The 20,347-nt window shown below is 48.2% G+C and overlaps 1 protein-coding gene and 1 long non-coding RNA gene across 2 annotated transcripts in view; both read right to left on the bottom strand.

Annotated features, from left to right (window-relative positions):
* The window catches only part of BLK (BLK proto-oncogene, Src family tyrosine kinase), a 57,458-nt gene extending 55,973 nt beyond the window's left edge, over positions 1-1,485 (bottom strand). Inside the window, exon 1 of the mRNA XM_021072720.1 lies at positions 851-1,485. The gene's annotated coding sequence lies outside the window, so the exon portion shown is untranslated. The remainder of the gene's footprint in view (positions 1-850) is intronic.
* Positions 3,030-20,052, bottom strand: LOC102162443. Its single transcript, XR_299724.3, has 4 exons — positions 19,951-20,052; positions 18,474-18,653; positions 12,992-13,103; positions 3,030-3,687 (listed from the first exon to the last, which is right to left on the bottom strand). It is a non-coding gene; the product is annotated as an uncharacterized LOC102162443 (long non-coding RNA).

Here is a 20,347-nt window from a genome sequence, read left to right as displayed (position 1 = left end):
TTGACCATGTGGTTGGGGCGCTGTGGCCAGGATCCTCCACCTCAGCATTACCATTGCCCTCTCCATTCTCTCTACTAAGACCCATCCTTTTCAGGCTGAGGGGATTCCAGCTCCCTGCATCTATCACTTGGGATTCTTCTCTATAACTACGGAAGTGCAGTGATAACAAGTCTTTTGGTCCTTGGTAGTGTGGGCAGTTGAGGGTGAACACAGTGGCCAGTTAGAAAACAACTGGAAAAGTTGTCAAAACCCTAGAACTTTAAAAATCCTCTTAAAATATGTTATCAACTCTTCTTGCCTTTTCACAGTTGGCTACATAGATCTCTTAGCCAAAAAGGCCACGGCTAAACCTATTCCATCACCCCACCCCACCCATGTCTGAAAAATGGAAAATCTTACTAAAAAAAAAAAAAATGAAAGAAAAGCAGCGAGTCATCATTGACCTTGAGCCAGACACTGCCATGCATCTCTGCCGGCCTCCAGCAGCTCTGCACTGTGGCATCCTATATCATGCCTTAGAGGGAGGCTAAGTGACTTGTCCCGAACCCCCAGGTGCCCACCCATCTCCCACCCGCAGCCTCCTCCTGTCTTTCCTCTGCAGCGCCTTCACTGCCTTTACTAGCTTAGAAAGCCTCACCCTAGATGGATGAGCTTTTATAAATCAAAAAAACTCTCTAAAATAGAAATGAACAAACAATAGAGCCATCTATACACGGGCTCATGGGAACATCTTCTCTGTAGGGTACCACCCATAGCGATGTTCCTGCCCGATGTCCCACCTACAGGCTCCAGGCACTGTTTGCATCATCTGAGGAAAGGAGACAGCAGGAGGGCGGCAGACGCGACTTACCTTGGCAGTATTCAGTGGCCTCTCACCATAGCTCTTCAGATCCCCCTGCCCTGCGGTGCAGTGACCTTCCAGCTACAGCCAGCGATTCCCGAAGCAATCCTGAAGGCCGAGCCCATCCCGGGCGCCTTGATTAGTACAGCGGCTCGTGGCTTCCTGCCGTCGGCAAGCACCCAGCTGAGGTGGCAGGCTCCCCGGTCTGTGGTCACAGCTGCCCCCAAGGAGCCCCGCCCCTCCCGCCAAGCCCTTTGAAAGCTTCCGTGGGCTTACTGGGTCCAGGAAAAGCCTATGAAGAAGGACCATGAGCAGCTGGTCTTCCTCTGGATGGGCCACGTCCGTCACAATGCCCCGCTGCCCCCAGAACGTCTTCTATTGGGGTTTGGGTTCAACAACAAGGATGGTGTTTTTCCTGCAGTGAGCCTGGCAGAGTTAGTAAACCTCCAAGCTAACTCTGCAAGGTGTTGGGCTCTGCCTTGCGATGTTTGTCGGCCAGCCAAGGAAGAGCTTGGCCTCTGCTGCCTGTGCCACGTACGTAAGCAGGGCAGCCCTTCTCCCAGGCTCGCGGGTTTTGTGTTGTCTTCTGAATAGGCCTGATGGTCCTTAGCCCGTGAGGTACAAAGGGCACAGACAATGGAATGGGTGAGTGATGGCACAGAACTGGCTAATTCCCCGTTGTTTACAGCATTCTAGCCAGTCCTCAGTTCTGAGCTCAGAGCCTCATCAATTATGTTACTTTACTCAGCTGTGACAACGCAGAGGTGCAGAGAATGACGATGGTGATGGGGAAGGGCCCTAACATCTCAGTCCCACTGGCTGAGGGACCAGCAGGTCCAAGAAGCCTGCTGAGATGACCTCTGGAGGCTTGCTGGTCCAGCTGGACAGAGTGAGTCACTGGCCACCTGCTTCTTTCTGACCCATGGACCAAAGGGGACCAAGAGTCTCCTCTCCTGCCTTTACATCACAGATGGTGGGAGTGGGGAGGGAATTCAGACAGGTCTGTATCTGCCTCTACTCCTGACCTGGGACCACAGTCCAGAATCTCTGCTTCCCCATGGAGTTTCTCTCCTTGGAGCTTAGGACTAAGACAATAAAGCTCTGTGAATTCCTAGTAAGAAAGAGCTTTTTGCCAGGTGTTCCTAGCAACCACAGCAGCAACAGAGTTCTTGGGTTCTAAGCTTCCTTAGAAACAATCTGCTTCATTTCTCCCAAAAGGCTTTTGTGAGAATAAGTGAGTTGATGTATAAAAAGTTTCCATTACAATCTTTAGCATAGTAAACTCTGAATAACCGGTTGCTGACATGAGCATGTCATCTAAGTCCCAAATCTGATCTTCAAAAAAACCTGCTTTGTCTTGTTACATCCTTGAGAGCAAGGGGCTCAGAACAGTGCTCAGACATGGCTGTGCTCAGTGAATCGTAGGTGTTATTAATTATTTTTGAATTCACTTCCTGACACCTGACTTACATTGGACCTAAGCATTTAAATACAAGTTCAAACACTCCCAAACTCCTGAAACTTATGATTTAAAAGCTACTGATTTGAGGGGAGATTATTCGGTTTTGTTATTTCAATTCAATTAACACAATAAACTTTTGTGATTGTTGCTTTGTGGGTAAGCACACATTAGAGGCTAGGGGCACAGCTCTCAGCTCTAAATAGGCAAGCCTGTCCTTGGAGGGGCTCAGACTAAAGAGGCTGGGAAGGGGTCTGGTAGAGAGAAGACTATCATGGGGTGTGGTAAGCGCAGCCATAGATGCCTTTATGAGGCACAGTATTGGAACAGGGGCAGAAACAATATCTCTATCAGGGGTTATTAGGGGACGTTACCAAGGAAACTGCTTTGAACACAGCTTGTCACTAAGGATCCTTCAGACTCTCAGAGGCAGATACCTGTGCTGAGATCCCCTTTTACTGACCAAGGGTCCAGTGACACGGACTGAATTACACCTAATGTATTTTTGTTTGTTTTCTTTCTTTCTTTTAAGGTCTGCACCAGTGGCATAGGGGTCCCAGGCTAGGGGTCGAATCAGAGCTGCAGCTGCCAGCCTATGCTACAGCCACAGCAATGCCAGATTCTTAACCTACCGAGTGAGGCCAGGGATTGACCTGTGTTCTCATGGATACAGTCAGGTTTGTGACCACTGAGCCACAAGAGGAACTTCCTGGTGTGTGTGTGTGTGTGTGTGTGTGTAAATCTTTGGGGCTTAAATTAGTGGGTTTTGAACAGCCCTTATACATTTGAATCTGAGGATACAGAGAAGACAGTGGGAAGCAGGGACTCCACCTTTCTACAGAAAAAATCCATTCCCCTTAGACTCTGACTCATATATTCAAAGTTAGAGTGAAAGGGGATGTGAGAAGGTTGCAGAGAAGGCAGTTCAGGTAAACTGGCTTTCATATGATCTGAGGAAAAAGAAACTTTACCTTTCTGTCCACCCCCAACAGACAAGTCAAAAAAAAATGGATCCAGCAGCCACTCAGAAAAGAACAAGGAAATGACCTTGCTCTTGGGTTTCTTGTTTGAGCAGAAGTGAAAGTTCCTTGCAGCCATTTTCACCCTGGCAGAGTCAGAGAATCCATGAGAAAGGGAGATAGGCTGGGGGAGGTTGGGAAGGACCCAGGGGGAGAAGATGGGAAGCCGCAGGACATGTTAGGTGAGGACAGGGGTGTCCTTTGCAGAAACTGGTGTTAGAGAACCTCAGTGAGGGCTCTGAAATCCCCAGCTCAGCGTTCAGCTTCACTGGCTCCCCCATTTATTTTTGCACATTTGAGGTGCCTTATGCAAAACCCGGAGCTGTCCTTCCGTGCGTCTTCACCAGCCTTCTGACATCAATACATTTCTGGAAAAAAAAAAAAAAATCAAAACTGTGAGCAATAGAATATTTGAATAGAAGAAACATTAAAAATAATCCAGTCCAAGACTGACTTAGGAATGGTGGTGTGAGAAGCTGGTTGATTTCCCTCTAAAAAAAAAAAAAAAAAAAAGTATAAAACCAGATAAAGCTGTCAAAACCAACCATTGGAAGGCACTGGAGCAGGACCAAAGGCAGATGACAAATTGAGACGTGTTTAATCTTGAAAAACTGCTCCTGTATCAGAATGGCCAAGAATCTGTGGCCTTCTCACTTAGAAGTTCTACCTGCCCCCCAGCCTCACACTTCAGCTCGGGTGATAAGAACCCCAGCTTCACCTGTGGGAATGATGGGCTTGTTGGGTGGCTGTTTGTGAAAACCAGCCACCAGCTGGAAGTGACAGATCTGGTCTGGAATGGGGTGATGAGAACTTGCCGTTTATGGGTTAAAGGTCATGGAATCGAGACCCAAGTTCAAGACCCAAGTGAAAATCTGCAGCTTTACTGGCTTGAGAATGTAACCTCCGCTCAGAATGGGTCAAAGGTCACCCAGGCAGGTTAATGAGGGAAACCCTGGAAGTCAGAGAGCCACGAAGGGGCTGAGATAACAAACACCCCATGCGTCCCTGACTGACTCCTAAAATACACACGAGTCAGGGAGACCAGAGTGTAGAAAAATCGAAAGCCCAGGGAGACCTGAGGACTTAATGTAGATTTGCATTTACTCCTCCAACCACACACAGCTCAGGCAGCAGAAGGCGAAGGTTTATGTTCAAGGTTTCTGAGCATAACTCCTGCGAGGTAATTGGCTGACCATTAATAGTGCACAAACAGGGGATGCTTTTAGGGAACCAGACTAAAAACAAAGTAAAATATTAAATGTAAAAGCTGCACAGTGATATCAATGACCACACACCATGAAGAATACCAACTTTGCAATTCAAATACAGAAAAGCTCATTTTAAAAAATTAACAGGAGTTCCCATCATGGCACAGCAGAAGTGAATCCGACTAGGAACCATGAGGTTGTGGGTTCGATCCCTGGCCTTGCTCCACGGGTTAAGGATCCTGAGTTGCTGTGGCTGTGGCGTAGGCCAGCGGTTACAGCTCTGATTGGACCCCTAGCCTGGGAACCTCCATTTGCTGCAGGTGTGGCCCTAAACAAGCAAAATAAATAAATAAATAAATATAAAACTCTTTGCAATTCTCCCTTAAAAAATTCACAAAATAATAACAAAAAACTAAAGGAAATCATTCTGACTGAAAGAAAATGATACCAGATGATAACCGGTTCACAAAAAGAAATGAAAATCACCAGAAATGGCAAGTTTGTGAGTAAATTTAAAAATATATAATAATGTAATATCTTCTCAATTTAAAAAACACATATGGTTGCTCAAAGTAGAAATTATAACGTCATACTGTGGGTTTGTAATGCATATAAATATATATGACAATAATAGCACAGAGAAGGGGGTAAGAAATGAAGCTATACTTGTGCAGGGTTTCTTTTTTTTCACCAAAAAAATCAGTATTAATTTAACTTAGAGTGTGACAAATTGAAGATATACTAGAGGAGTTCCCGTTGTGGCTCAGCGGGTTAAGAACTCAACTTAGTCTCTGTGAGGATGCAGGTTCGATCCCAGGCCTCACTTAGTGGGTTAAGGATCCGGCGTTGCTGCAAGCTGAGGCATAGATCGAAAAGGCAGCTCAGATCCCGTGTTGCTGTGGCTGTGATATAGCTCCAGTTCGACCCCTGACCTGGGAACTTCCATATGCCACAGGTTCAGCTGTAAAAAGAAAAAAAAAAAAATGAAGATGCACTAGAATAAACAGGAAGAAAAAAAATTAAGGACATTTACAAAGGAAAGAGGAGAAGTGATCTCAGCAAGTTAGTTCACTAGGACAACCCAGTGCTCGTCCTTACCAACCTCCTCTCCCACCCCAAAGTAATGAATAAAGGACTAAAAACAGATGAAAACAGCACTGGGAGAACTCCGAATGAAAGAACGAATTTGCAGCGAGTCAGTGGAGCACAAAACCTGACGATGGCTGCTTGGAAAAGCATAGGACATCAGCTTCCCCGGGTCCCCCTCCCCTAGTCTGGCACAGCTCAGTGCCAAGAGGGAGGCCCTGAGCATAACCTTCCCACACGGGGGGGAAAGGAGATCAGGAAGGTCATAGCGGCCCTTGTCACCACAGAGACACCCAAAGCTTTCGTTGCCAAGGACCTCCACAGTCTTTGTGGACACTGACCCCAGCAAATGGAGCTGCTTAGAGTCCATCCTGCTGTGCCTCCCTGGAGAAGAGGCCACTGCAGTGCTCCCTGCCTTGAGAGGAGCCCCCACTGCATGTTCCCAGGGCCAAAGCTGCCACATGTCCACTCCTTCCCCCACAAAACAGTTGCCCACATGCCCCAGATTCTATCTCAAGAAGCTACTCCATGTACTCTGGGGCCTCAGACACTGGCGCCACCACTGCAGCAAGTGCAATGTGCCCTGAACTCCAGAGCCATGGTTACTCCATGTGCGCCTGGATGTCGGGCACCAGTACCATTGTCACAGCAATGCCTGTATCCTGGATCTGGGGGCCACAGCAGCCCTGCACATATCCTGGGTGCCAGGCTTGGCCCTATGGCCACTTCATACATGACTGCACCTCAGACTCTGTTGCCACCACTGTGGTGACCTTGCCTTCATGCCAAACCCGGCACCAGGAGGGACCTTCTTGATCACAACATCCCCTGTGGGGAACAGAGAAAACAGGAGCACCCCAGCAGCCTTCTCCGGCAAGGACCCCAACAGCCCTCACCCCCACCTTGAACACCCATCAAGTGTCCAGCATGATGGATAAAATGAGCCCTTGGCACTGTATCATCAAATTTCAGAGCAATGAAGTGAGGAGAACATCCACAAGCTGCCAGAGAGAGAACAGGGGACAGAGGACCAAGGACCAGTATAGCTTTGCACATCTCAAAATTATCCTGCAAGCCAGAAAGTAATGGAACAATGTCTTCAAATTCTCAGGAAAAATTATTTCCAACTTGAAATTTTGTCTTAAGCCAAACCATTAATTAGGGGTGAGAGTAGAATAAAGACATTTGGGGGCCATGCAAAGCCTCAAAATATTGGTTCCATGTCTCCTTTCTCAAGAGAGGACTCAGTGAGGAGTTCCCATTTCAGCTCAGTGGGTTAAGAACCCAACATAGTGTCTGTGAGGATGTGGGTTTGATCCCTGGCCTCGCTCAGTGGGTTAAGGATCCAGTGTTGCCGTGAGCTGTGGTATAGGTTGCAGATGCTCTGCTCTGGCATTGCTGTGGCTGTGGCATAGGCTGGCAGCTGCAGCTCCAATCCAACCCCTAGCCCAGGAACTTCCATATGCTGCAGGTATGGCTATAACGAGAAAAAAAAAATGGGGACTCTGTGATGTTAATCATCAAAGAGAAGAAATAAATCAAGGAAGAAAAAGACCTGGGATCCAAAAAAAAATGAAAACAGCCAATGTGAGAGAGAAAAAGAGATTTCCCCCCAAACAATGAGAAATCTCAAGGAAACAACTGCGGAGGAGGCCTAGGATGTAACCCATGCATTTTGGAGGTGGGTCAGAGGGCTCTGGGGGGTTTCTTCAAAAAGGCAATAGTATCGCATTTCCTGATATGTTCAAATGTATTAAGAAGAGATTTACACAACTCAAGACAACTAGTTTGGAGGGCCGAATTAAAGAGAAACATCCATAATTAAGCAAATGAAAAATCAAGTCAGTCATCCAGGAAAAACTTAATAGTGTGTTTGAAAAAAAAAGCATAATATACTATACGGCTCAGCTGTGAGTAGAGTTTATATAATCATAATACAGACACTGAATACTTATAACAAATTATACAGCTCTACTGAAAAGATGGTGAGATAAGAAGGGTGGGTTGGAGAGGCTGAAAAAGAGATAAATTTAATTCATAATAAGAAATAAAAAGATCATATATTTTTTAGATCATTCCCATCTAAAACTGAAAAATGAAAAAGTAGCGATCTGAGCATGCTCTTTGGCAAAACGGAGGGAAACTTCACAAACATCTGTTGAAAATTCTGAAAGAGTGGGTGCCGGGGAGCAGAAAAGAGCAGGCAATTGGCAGAGGCAAAGGTGTGTTTTTCCCATGGCAAGCTTCTCTGAGTCTTCAGAGCACATACATGTATGACCCTGATAGACACTTACCAAAAAAAAAAAAAAAAAAAGGAGTTCCTGTCATGCTCAGTGGTTAACGAACCCGACTAGGAACCATGAGGTTGTGGGTTCGATTCCTGGCTTTGCTCAGTGGGTTAAGGATCCGGCATGGCCGTGAGCTGTGGTGTAAGTCAAAGACACGGCTCAGATCTGGCATTGCTGTGGCTGTGGTTTAGGCCAGCGGCTACAGCTCTGATTAGACCCCTAGCCCGGGAACCTCCATATGCCGCAGGAGCGGCCCTAGAAATGGCAGAAACAGAAAAAAAAAGAAAAAAAGAAAAAAGAAAGAGAAATAAAACAATTGAGAGAGAGAACAGTATGACCCAGGTTATGGGGAGAGAGCTTCTGTACTCACAAGTGGAATATTGCCCAGAAGCAAAAGGAGATTCTGGGACTGCTGCCCTGAAAAAAATCTCGAGGCAGCAAGGAAATGTGATTTTTAGCAGCCATCCAGAAGTTCACCAAATTGGCGGTCTTGTCCCTAATCCTTGGGAACTCCAGTAGGAAAGGACTTTTTTTTTTTTTTTTTTTTTTTCAGAAATAGCTCTGCTGAAAACTAGAGAGGGTTCAGGGCCTATCATTAAGGTTTTGAATATCACAACCTCTGGATCCTAGAGGAGCTGCCTGGAGACAAAGGGACCGGAAAGCACAGAGCAACGGCTTCCACATTTGTTCACTGTGGCCCAGAGTTTACACTGCAACCCAGTATACACATGTGAATAACTAAATCCAAAACTTCACCAAAATTATAGTCTTCTCTTTTATTTACTCTATGCTGCTCCATTCCTCTCCCTACCCCTTTCTCCTGTGTGCTTGATTCCTTTCTGTTCCATTTCATTTTTCAAGGGCTGGTTTTGACCTACTAAATGATTTTCACCACCACTCAGGCATCAAGCCCGGAAAAGCTCAAAACGCTGGTGAGAAGCATCTCGAAGGGAATTTTGAGAGCCTGGGAAGCACTGGTCCCAGACGGAAGAGCACGGGTGCGGCTTAGCATTGAAACCCCAGTTTTATAAACTCACTAGCTATGCGATTCTAGCCGCCCACCTAACTGCCCAACCCTCAACGCCCTTGTCTCTAAAACCGAGATAACAAAACCCACCTCTTCTGGTTCTTGAGATGGCAGGCAGGTTTGCAGAGGGCCTGGCCCTCAAAAGGCACTCAGAGGTGTTAGGTACCTTTTCTCTTAAGGCGGAGGCGCAATGCCCCAATAACATGGGTCCTTACAAGTGAGTCTTCACGTGACCCTAAAATATCTTAGTGGTTGAGCAAGACTGTCTCTTTCAGAGCTGAGCGCCCAGAGCTGCACTGGCCCCAGGCAGGGCAGTAACAGAAGCTGAGGCCAAGCCCAGTCACTCAGACCAAGGGGCTTGGAACCCAGACCAAGCCCCAGCAGCAGGAAGAAACAGGCCAGAGTTGGGGAGCAGTGGCAGCAGGACATGGGATCTGGAGAATTCCCTGGAGACCCAGAAATGTCCTATCTCACCCAGATCCTGCCTCAAATAGCTCCCACCCCTGCTTTAACTTCTCTTTTACAGATGGCCAAAGGGTGGCAAGGCCTGGGGCAAACAGAGAGGCAGAGGAGACTGCAGAGCCCTCCTCCAAAGCCCCTTTTGATTTGGGGTACAGAGCAAGCCAGGTCACAGACAAATCACTTTAACCCTTCAATTTCCTTTTCTATAGAGAGTCATACTTGGGTACAGAATTTCTATAGAGATTAGCAAAATTGTATTGGCACCATCATGAACTGAAGATTTATGTCTCCCCCAAATCCATATATTAAAATCCTAACCCCCACCCCCACCCCCCAGTGATGGTCTCAGAGGTGGGCCTTTGGAGGTGCTGAGTCATGAGGGGGTCGCCTTGATGAATGGGATTAGTGCCTTCACAGTAAGAAACATGATCAAGTTTGTTTCTCTCTTCACCGTGTGGGGACACAGTGAGAAGGCAGGCATCTGCCAACTGGATCTGCCAACGTCTTGACCTTGAAATGACCAAGACAGGTGCCAATATATCATAAAGCTATAAGAATGAAAAAAGTGTGGTACTGATTGATGCAGAAAATGACAACTTGATCATTAAAATTGAGGAGCATGATCTGTGCATGCATGGAAATAGTGTATTAAAATATTGGCTTTTTGGAGTTCCCATCATGGCTCAGTGGTTAGCGAATCCGACTAGGAACCATGAGGTTGTGGGTTCGATCCCTGGCCTTGCTCAGTGGGTTAAGGATCTGGTGTGGCTTTGAGCTGTGGTGTAGGTCACAGATGCGACTTGGATCCCACAGATAGGGCTTGGATCTTGAGTTGCTGTGGCTGTGGTGTAGGCCAGCGGTTACAGCTCTGATTAGACCTCTAGCCTGGGAACTTCCATATGCTGCAGGTGCGGCCCTAGAAAAGATAAAAAGACAAAAAAAAAAAAATTGGCTTTTTAAGTCAGTGCAGAAAGGATTCAATAGGTGATGCTGGAATAGTTCGGCATCTGTATTTCTATAATTTCTAAAGAATATAATTATGCGCTCAACTTCAGTGATAACCAGAGAAATAAAAAGTAACTATGAGACACCATTCTCCTCCATCACAAAAAGTCAGATGAGGAAGAGGAGTTGGCTTGGTTAATGGGTTAAGGGGTCCTGTTGGTTAGAATGCAAACAGTTACATAACCATATGGAGGGAAATCTGTCAGCATCTAGCAAAAAGAAAAGTCTCCTTCACCCACGAGGTCACCTCTAGGAACCTGCCATGGAGGAGCACAGGTGGGTGAGGATGACACTGCCCCACTGTACTGGGGACAATGGACATGTCCATCAGGAAGGCAGTGGATCACTGAAGTGGCTCAGATCCACATGTAGCAACATCAAACACATATTGAGGAGGAAAGACGCAGGTTGCAGAGCAAACATACAGGATTGTACCATTAGGGAAAATATAGAAAAACTAAACGGAACTGTGTGTGTGCTCTATACACATGTGTATAAAAGTAAAACTATGGGGGTTCCTGTCATGGCTCAGTGGTTAGCAAATCTGACTAGGAACCATGAGGTTGTGGGCTCGATCCCTGGTCTCACTCAGTGGGTTAAGGATCCGGTGTTGCCATGAGCTGTGGTGTAGGTCCCAGACCGTCGCTTGGATCTGGCGTTGCTGCGCCTCTGGCATAGTCCAGAGGCTACAGCTCCGAATTAGACCCCTAGCCTGGAAACCTCCATATGCCATGGGTGTGGTCCTAAAAAGACAAAAATACAAAAACAAACAAAAAAAAAAAGTAAAACTACGAATAAGGGAAATATACCCTAAACGCATAGCATTGATTCTGGGGAAGAGGGGAGAGAAGACGAAATAAGAAGAGGCCAGTGGCAGGAGCTGATTAAAAGGGCCTTAGCCTTACCCATAATGTTCTAATTTCTTTGAAAAATTAAAAGTAATCAATGAATTTACTTATAACAAATATACTTTTTTTTTTTTTGGCCAAGCTCATGGCATGTAGAAGTTTCCAGGCCAGGGATCAAACCTAAGCCACAGCGGTGACAACCCACTGTGCCAACAGGGAACTCCTCAATTAGTATACTTTTAAAGATAATATACAGTATGGAAAAACACAGAAGCAAATGTGCTGAAATATTTAATAAAAGTTAATTACGGGTGGTGATAATATGATCGATTTTTCTTTTCTTTTTGACATTTTTTATTTTTCCTTATTTTTCAAATTCCCAATATCTGCAAAGAAACAGGATCAACACTAAAACTGAAGGCCCCCAAATATTTGTCCCTGCAACAACCCAGGGATCAGGCTCTGTGATGAGCAAACAGGTGGGTATCCTGCAGGGCCAGGCCCAGAGGGGCAGGGGGAAGGTTCATGCTGCCTGGGCCTTTAGGGCCTCAGCTTCCCGCCCAGGATCCCAAGAGGGGGTCCTCACTGCTCTACACTCAGTACCCCTGCTTAGCCCATTCCTTTCTCAGGCCCTGCCTCTGTCCTCCCCCCATTCCTATCCAGCCTAAAACAGTCTCCCAAACAGGACACCCATAGGAGTTTCTGGCCTATAGCCAGAGGGGCCTAAATTCTCCCTTTGCTCAGGCATCAAGAGGCACCACCTGCCACAGGAATGAAGCCCAGGCCTGGAAATGTGCCGGCCCACTCTTCCCTCCCTCTGCCCCCTCAGCTCACACACATTCCAGATGCCCAGGTGATAAAACACCTCAGCCTCCTGGGCCTTGGGGGAAGGTGGGGCACGTCGTGGAATTTTCCCAAGTCAGAGCTACTGACTGGAAAACATCTGAATGTCCCTGCTCTTGGAGAGGATGACAAGTCTGGGACTCGCAGCCCGCTTCCCGTGCGAGTGGCGGGGCCCTTGGGGAAGATCCCAGGCTTTAGCCTCGGCCTCCCCAACAGCTGAGTGGACAGAGCACTTCACCCTTTGCTGTTTCCTGAGAAAGGAGGTGGTGTCATCTATACTCTCTTTTAGCTCCTTAGAAGAGAGGACCACAGAGTTCCCACTGTGGCAGAAATGAATCCGACTAGGAACCATGAGGTTTCAGGTTTGATCCCTGGCCTTGCTCAGTGGGTTAAGGATCCAGCGTTACTGTGAGCTGTGGTGTAGGTCAAAGACGCGGCTCAGATCCAGGGTTGCTGTGGCGCTGGCATAGGCTGGCGGCTGTATCTCCTATTAGACCCCTAGCCTGGGAACTTCCAGATGCCGACAGTGCGGCCCTAAAAAGCAAAAATAAAATAAAATAAAATAAAAAAAGAAAAGAAAAAGAAAGAAAAGAGGACCATCACTCAGGCCAGTTAAAAACAGGGGAGAGAGGTGAGCTTCCTGTCTCTCTGTAAGTCAGTGCCGGGGAGGCCAGTGGTGGCCACATCAGAGGTGAACTAAGGGAGCCTCCCTGACTCCTGCCTGGGATGGAGGGGCGAGACAGCCCTGGTCTCAAACCATCCACCCCTTCACCAGTAGCCCATCTGCACACTCTGCATCCCAGGCTTAGCTTGGTTCCTCCCATTCCTTCTTTGGCATCAGAAACCAGACACAGGGTTCATTAGAATGTGTGCTCATTCATTCATTCACTCCTTTGCTCACTTACACAGGCATCGTTGACTAGGCTCCTTCCATGCTCCGGCCCCGTGCTGGCACCGGGGACATTTCCAGGGATGGAAGTGAGTAAGACACCATCCTGGACCTGGCAAGCTCTGCATCTATTAGGAAAGACCGACAAGACATCAGTGACCGCACGGTAAAGAGAGCAGCATTTTGTCTAAGGTAACAGGGAGGCATAGGTGAGGGACACTAATTCAAGTCAAAGGAGTGGCTACTGCAGAGAGGAAAGAGGGAACTCAAATCAATACATGTAGAGAAAGATTAGAGAATCGATGTATCCGGGGAGCCCTGCAAACAGGTACATCTGACCAGATTTATTCAACATTTCTCCCTTTCAGCACTTAAGTAGCTCACACTTAATTACCTAGCCCAGAGCCTAGTATTTTGCGGGCATCAACTATGTTTGCGTGGGCGTAATTGTATGTGAGTGGGTTTTAAAAAGCTAATGGTTCTTCTTTCTGAAGGCAAGAGGTCTTTCGTAAAGACATAGCACAGAAAGACTGAGATATTTAGAAGTTTGGATCTTAATTGTATTTTCAACTCGGCCTCTGCCTGGTTTCTTTGGGGCCCTCTGTGATTTCTCTTAGACTCTGAGTCCCACAGAACCGAGATGCCTTCACAGCTGGACATCAGGGTAAGAAGGGTCAGTTTAGGGGGTGAGGGGTGGTGGTTAGAGGAGGTCCAGCTCCTCTGAGGTGTTGTTCCCTCCTCATTGCCGATGCATCATTTTCCCCCCTTGGAAAACTTCAAAGATAATCTACCCCCCTTTGGTGCATAAGTCCTGACTTGCAAAGATGCAGAAATGCCCACAGGGAAAACTGACTTGGGAAAACTGAGGTCAGGTCCAAGAAGAGAGCAGATCCTACAGAGAGAGAGCATGGAGAGGCTGCCTGGGGTCAGGGTGTACCCCAGGGGGCTTGCTGCAGGACCACCGACTTGACCCTTCCTGCCACAGCTAGATTGCCCGGCCTGAGTGGACCATGGCCTTCCTGAGGGGTCGGGGGAAAGGGCCAGGCTGCAGTGTCCTGTTCACTCACACAGCTCCTGACTCCAGGACGTCAGGCCACTGAGGAAGAATGCATCCCAGAGGCTCTGTCCAATCAAGCTCTTCAAGTTAAGAAAATACCACAGATTGGGTGGTTTGTAAACAATGGAAATTGATTTCTCACAGTCTGAAGCTTGGGAAGTCCATGATCAAAGCTCCAGTAGATTCGGGGTCCGGTGAGAGTCTGCTTCCTGGTTCACAGTGGGGGGTTTTCCCACTGGGTCCTCACTGGGCAGAAGCGGGGAGGGTCTCCACGGGGTCTCTTAATCCAGGTCATAATCCCATTCTTGAGGGCTCCACTCTCATGACCCAATCACCTCGCAAAGGCCCCACCTCCTAAGAGCATCACATTGGGGGTTAGGATTTCAACATGTGAATTTGTGGCGGAGGGGGTACATTCAGACCATAGCGCCATTCCAAACATTTTCTTCCCTTCTCTTTTCTCCTTCCCTCCCGCCTTCTTCTTCCTCTTCTCCCCCCTCTTTTTCTTCGTCCTCCTCCTTCCTCCTCCTTCTTCTCCTCTCTCTCTTTCTTTCTTTTTTTTTTTTTTTTTAATATCTTTTTGGCTTTCTCTAACGCCTCTCCCGCGGCATATGGAGGGTCCCAGGCTAGGGGTCGAATCAGAGCTACAGCTGCCGGCGTACACCACAGCCACAGCAACTCGGGATCTGAGCCACGTCTGCAACCTACACCACAGCTCCCAGCAACGCCGGATCCTTAATCCACTGAGCGAGACCAGGGATCGAACCCACAACCTCATGGTTCCTAGTTGGATTCACTAACCACTGAGCCACTGCAGAAACTTCCCCCCTCTCTCTTTCTATCTCATTCTCTCCCTCTCCTTTCTCATAAGCCCAAGGCATCATCACACAAACAACAATTTTCAAGGAAGGCTGATTCTGTTTGCTAAACACTCCGATCCGATCATGAAGCATTAACCTGAAAGTGACCCTTTGGGGTGTTCTGCAGAATGATTTCTCTGTGTGTCTGTCACCCGTCCCTTGGTTTCCCTCGTCCCTTTAGAGCATTAGCAAGTCCATGTCTGGGTGCCGCATCCGTTTTCCTCCCTTTCTGCTGCCAGTCCTCCCTGTGGACCAGAACAGTCCTGGTCATGAGATGTTAGGGCAGTAGAGCCGACCATGCTAAGCGCTGGCTGCGTCCCTGCCAGGAAGAGCCCTGAGTCTGTGCCCCGGGACTGTGGCTGAACCGTGGGGCGTGTTTGCTTCCTCTGAGCTCCGAGCTCCGTGCTCTGTCCTATTTTCTTAGTGTCAGGTTCCAAACAGAGCTACCTCGTGTTCTGGAAGACAAACAAGGCAGCTAAGACATTTGGGAATCCTGCCAGTTTGTTTAACGTCCGCTTGTGCTGAGGGTTAGCCTAGAACAAGCAACAAGCACGACCCACCTCAGAGGGGCTGCAATCGGAGAATCAGTTGGCACAGAGACATGGCAAGAAACATCATTTACTGGGTGCCTACTCTGTGCCAAGCCTTATGTCAGGCATTTTATAGGCATTCATTCTAATCCTCCCAATGACCCACCATGGTAGGTGGTGTTACCCCTGGTGTGTAGATGAGGAAATGAGGCTCAAAAGGGTTAGATGTTTGTCAAAAGCAGCCCTATAGCAAGAGGCAGAACCAGAATACAAGGTCCCCAAAGCTCAGTATCTGTCCTCCTCATCTTGCTGGTTGGGATAGGGTGGGAGGGAAAGTGTGTATCTCCTTTGCTTCAACTTCTACAGGGCTGTCAGTCTGAGTTGATTTTAGGAGAGCAGCTAAGGATAAAGTAGATTAGAGGTTCAAGTCTTGGAAGGGGGATGAATATGAAGACCCACTGAGCGGCTTCCCCCAGAATCCCTCCCTAGTGATGGATAACAAGAAATCCATTACCTTTTTTTTTTTTTTTGTCTTTTGTCTTTTTAAGGCCACACCCGTGGCATATGAAGGTGCCCAGGCTAGGGGTCTAATCAGAGCTGTAGCCGCCGGCCTAAACCACAGCCACAGCAACGCCAGATCCAAGCCGCGTCCGTGACATACACCACAGCTCGGGGCCACGCCAGATCCTTAACCCGCTGAGCAAGGCCAGGGATCGAATCCACAACCTCATGGTTCCTAGTCAGATTCATTTCCGCTGCACCATGCCAGGAACTCCACAATCGATTATCTTTTTCTTTTTTGACTTGACCTTGTTTCTGCCTCTAAAATCCATGTTCACAGTCTAGGTTTTCTCAGTGGTAGAATAATCAAGTTCAGGAATTCCCAAACTACACTGGGTTCTTTTTTTTTTTTAAAGGGCTGCAATTGCAGCATATAGAAGTTCCCAGGCTGGGGCGTCAAATCGGAGCTGCGGACGCTGGCCTACGTCACAGCCACAGCAATGTGGGATCTGAGCCACATCTGCAACGTACACCACAGCTCATGGCAACACTGGGTCTTTAACCCACTGAGCGAGGCCAGGGATAGAGCCCACATCCTCATGGACACTAGTCAGGTTCTTAATCTGCTGAGCTACAGTGGGAACTCCCTACATCAGGTTCTCAACTGCTTAACCACAAGCCCACAGGACTCTTTTTCTCTCAGTCTAGCTGGCCTTGACCTCTTGCTGACCTATACTTGCAGCATCTGCCTGGCCCTCCCGCTTTGCAGTTTCTGGTCCTGTCTTCTGCCCAGCATGATGCATTCCATTCAGTGGGTGGGAGGGGTCATGGAATCTTGGGTCAGAAGATGCCAGAGCTGAACCTTTCATTCAAGTGACTGGACAGAGGTCTAATTACTAACAGAGCCAGGACTGGAGCCTGGATTTCCTGCTTCCTATCCAGGGCTCTTTCCATGTTCAAAGGAGGTGAGATGATGCTTAGAAGGATCTAGAAGGCTCTCCCCTGACCATCAGGGTTGCTTCACAGCCATCATTAGTGGCATCATTTCTGCTTTCCTTCCAGCACCATGCGTGCCCAGGGAGGCCTCATTCCAGCTGTCACTCAGAATGTGCTGTGCCGGGCCTGGAAATATCCTGCCAAATCTTCTAGATGGTGATTCTTACAAGGGTCCATAAGATAAAAGTGCAGACTCTGCAGGAGATGCCACATGGAGAGGAGAGTGACCGGGTGGCAAGAGCTCACACTGTGTGCCGTGTCCTGGGCTTCTTAAACAAACCGGCAAGCCAGGCCTGTAATCAGGCCCACCCCAACACTGAGAGAGCCAAAGCCGCTGCATAAATGGAGGCCCCCATGCCATGTGTCTAAATATTTGAGAGTTGTAAACCAAGCTAACAAACTGTTAGACAATATTTGTCCTTTCCTCTTGCCTGGACAAACATATCCTTATAACAACTTCAAAGGCACGTTCCAAATCCAAATGCTTGGACCCCTGGAACCACAGGGGCAGGGGATGAGGCCTCTTTCTTTTCTGACCCAAGGGCCCTTGGGCTTAGTCAGGGAGTCCCATTCTAAGAGTCCAACCTGGGGGCCATTGGGGCAGAAAATTCTTGGATCCCAGCTACTTAGAGCACAGAATAGGGAAGGAGTGGACCTGAAGGGGTCGTGACCTCTGGCCCCATAGCCCGCTCACCCTGGGGAGACCTCCCCCCCACAGGGTTCTCTAAAACATGACATCCATGGAAGGCCCTCTTGCCCACGTGTAAAGCTAGTACTATAAACATGATTTCCATTTTACAGATAAAGTAACTGTAGCTCAGAAAACTTGGGTGACCCCTTACAGGCACACAGCAGTCACAGAAGGGCCAGGACTTGAACCTGAGCCTGCCTGCCTCCAGATCCCCTGCTGTACCCCCCCCATGATGTTCTCCCCATTGTTCAGCATCACCTGGGAAATGGGGTGAGCCACTCCCCCCTGGGAGTCTAGATGCCCAATATTTCTCACCACTGGTAAAGTGAAAACAATCTCTTTAGTGGTCTCCTCGCCTCCTGTCTTGTCCCCTCATCCATTCAAGTTTTCTAAGACACAAAAGCCATAACAGGCATCCTTCTTAACTCCCTGCCTTCAGGTTCATGGTCCAAGACCTCAGCTGGGCCCATCACGCCCTCTTGTGCTCTTCACATCAGCAGTAGTCAAGCATCTTCCAACTTGCATGCACCCTTGAAAGTGCAGCTCCCTCTCCTGGCACACGTGTCAGGCCTCCCCTGCCTCTCCTAGCCAACTCCCGCATCTTCCCCAGCTGGGCTTAGATGGCCTTTGTCACCTCCTCAACTCCAGGTCTAAGGTAGATGCTTTGTTAATTACTTCCTACACCAATAAGCTACGGGCACTGCACCCTGATGCCTAGCACCGGGTGCAGAGAGCAAGGCGCCCTTTAGTGCTCATGGAACTACCTGGTTCCCTGTGGGAAGGGAAGCTGGGTCCCGTCTCCGTTCTGTGCTTCAGTCGGAATCAAGCCCTTCTGAGAGATAAGAGCAGTAAAGAGCCATTACCGTTGCCAGCATCAACGCCTCCCAGTGACAAACAGTTCCTGGATCCTCTTGCAACGCTGTGCCCACGATGGAAAATCCCTCCCAAAGGCAGATGGTGGCAACCAGTGGACTCTGGCCCGGGGCTGCGAGTTTTCATTGCTCCCTGCAGCAGGGAAGGCTGTCACTCATTGTCCTCTGTGTCTGTAGAAAATAGAGCCAAACAGAAATTTCTTTCCTTCCTTCTCTCATTCAATGACCAGGGACCATATTTTAATTACCATGAGGGATGTTCAGGACCTTAGACAAAGGACTTGGTCCTTGAGTAGCTTAAGAACACTGGTGGGGATAGGTAAGACTAATTTAGAGAGTGCTTTGTGCTGTGGGAGCCCAAGAAGGCAGAGATCCACCCATGCTGTGCATCCTGCACATTCCCTGGGGAAAAGGCAGATCCCTACAATGGTCTCTGCCAGATCCATGGGATCTGCTGGCACCCCTGCCCTGTCACTTCCCCAGCATCATCTCCCATGGCTCTTGTCAACCCCCTGCTCGCTGCACCTCAGCATGAGGGCCCCTGCTCTGCCTTGATTGCCTCAGGCATGTGCCCTCACAAGGTGCCTTGGCACTGGCTGTTCCCTCTGCCTGAAACACCTTTCCTCCAGATAGCTCAGGACCAACTCCCTCATCTCCTTTACATCTTCACTCAAAAGTCACTTTATTCATGAGGTCATCTCAGGCTAGGGGTCAAATCAGAATTGCAGCTGCAGCCCTACATCACAGCCACAGCAATGCAGGATCTGAGCCACGTCTTCAACCTATACCACAGCTCACAGCAACACCAGATCCTCAACCAAACGAGGCCAGGGATGGAACCTGTATCTTCATGGACACTAGTCAGGTTCTTAATCCACTGAGACACAATGAGAATTCCTATAGTAGTGTTTCTTGACATTTCTATGTAAAAAAAAAAATTCATTGTAGAAAATTAATGCAAGTCAAGAAGAAATTTAAAATCCTGCTATACTGCCACCCAGCGATAATCAGGGCCAATATGTGCATATAACTTCCCAATCTTTTTTCTACACATATGAAACAATTAGATATTAAATATTAGAATGAAAGGTTTCATCATGTCCAATTTACTTAAACATTTGTGTTCCAGTCTTATTTACTTAGCATAAAACCATTAGCATTGTCCTATGTCATCAAATATTTTTTGAGAATATTATTTGGATGGCTACGTACTAGTCTACACTAGAGCTCTAACTGCAGTTCATTTGATCCCTGCATATGTTTAGACATTAGAGGCAGGACAGTTCCAACAGACACTAGGCTCTTTTTCCTCCTCTAGCTTGTCCCTCCCTCGCTGACTGTCCTGGTCCTCCTCACTGATCACCCTCCATCCAGGCATGTGCCAGGCAGAGTAGGAGGCAGGAGGGGAAGATCTGCCTGCCCTGGTCAGGCTGCCCATCAGTGTGAGGACAGAAGGCAATATACTCACGAGAAACAGGAGCTCCATCACATGAGGGACTGGGAGGGCGAAGATGGGAGAGAACATTTCCAGATGGAGTGGGACAGCTCCACCGAGAAGACACCGAAGCACCTGCCGCCTGCGGGGGCCAGAATACATTGATGAGCAGTGGGGCAAACGCTGAGCATCCAGCCAGGGTCTCATGGCCTGGGACAGCCAGTCCATGAGGATGCAGAATCCCCAAGCTGGGACCATGCCTTCTGCCTGCAGACATGATTCCTGCCCCTCAGAACCTACAGCCTCAGAGGAAGACAGATACAAATCAAATAACCTCACAGCTAAAGTTAAAATGACAACTGGCCCATGAAGGAGAGATGGGTGGGATGATGTGGACATGTCACCTGGGTTCCCTGAGGAGGCAGAGGGC

Source organism: Sus scrofa, chromosome 14 (assembly GCF_000003025.6).
Source record: "Sus scrofa isolate TJ Tabasco breed Duroc chromosome 14, Sscrofa11.1, whole genome shotgun sequence".
Taxonomy (NCBI): Eukaryota; Metazoa; Chordata; class Mammalia; order Artiodactyla; family Suidae; genus Sus; species Sus scrofa.
The sequence above is the reverse complement of the archived record's forward strand: the minus strand, read 5'-3'. Positions and strand labels throughout refer to the sequence as shown.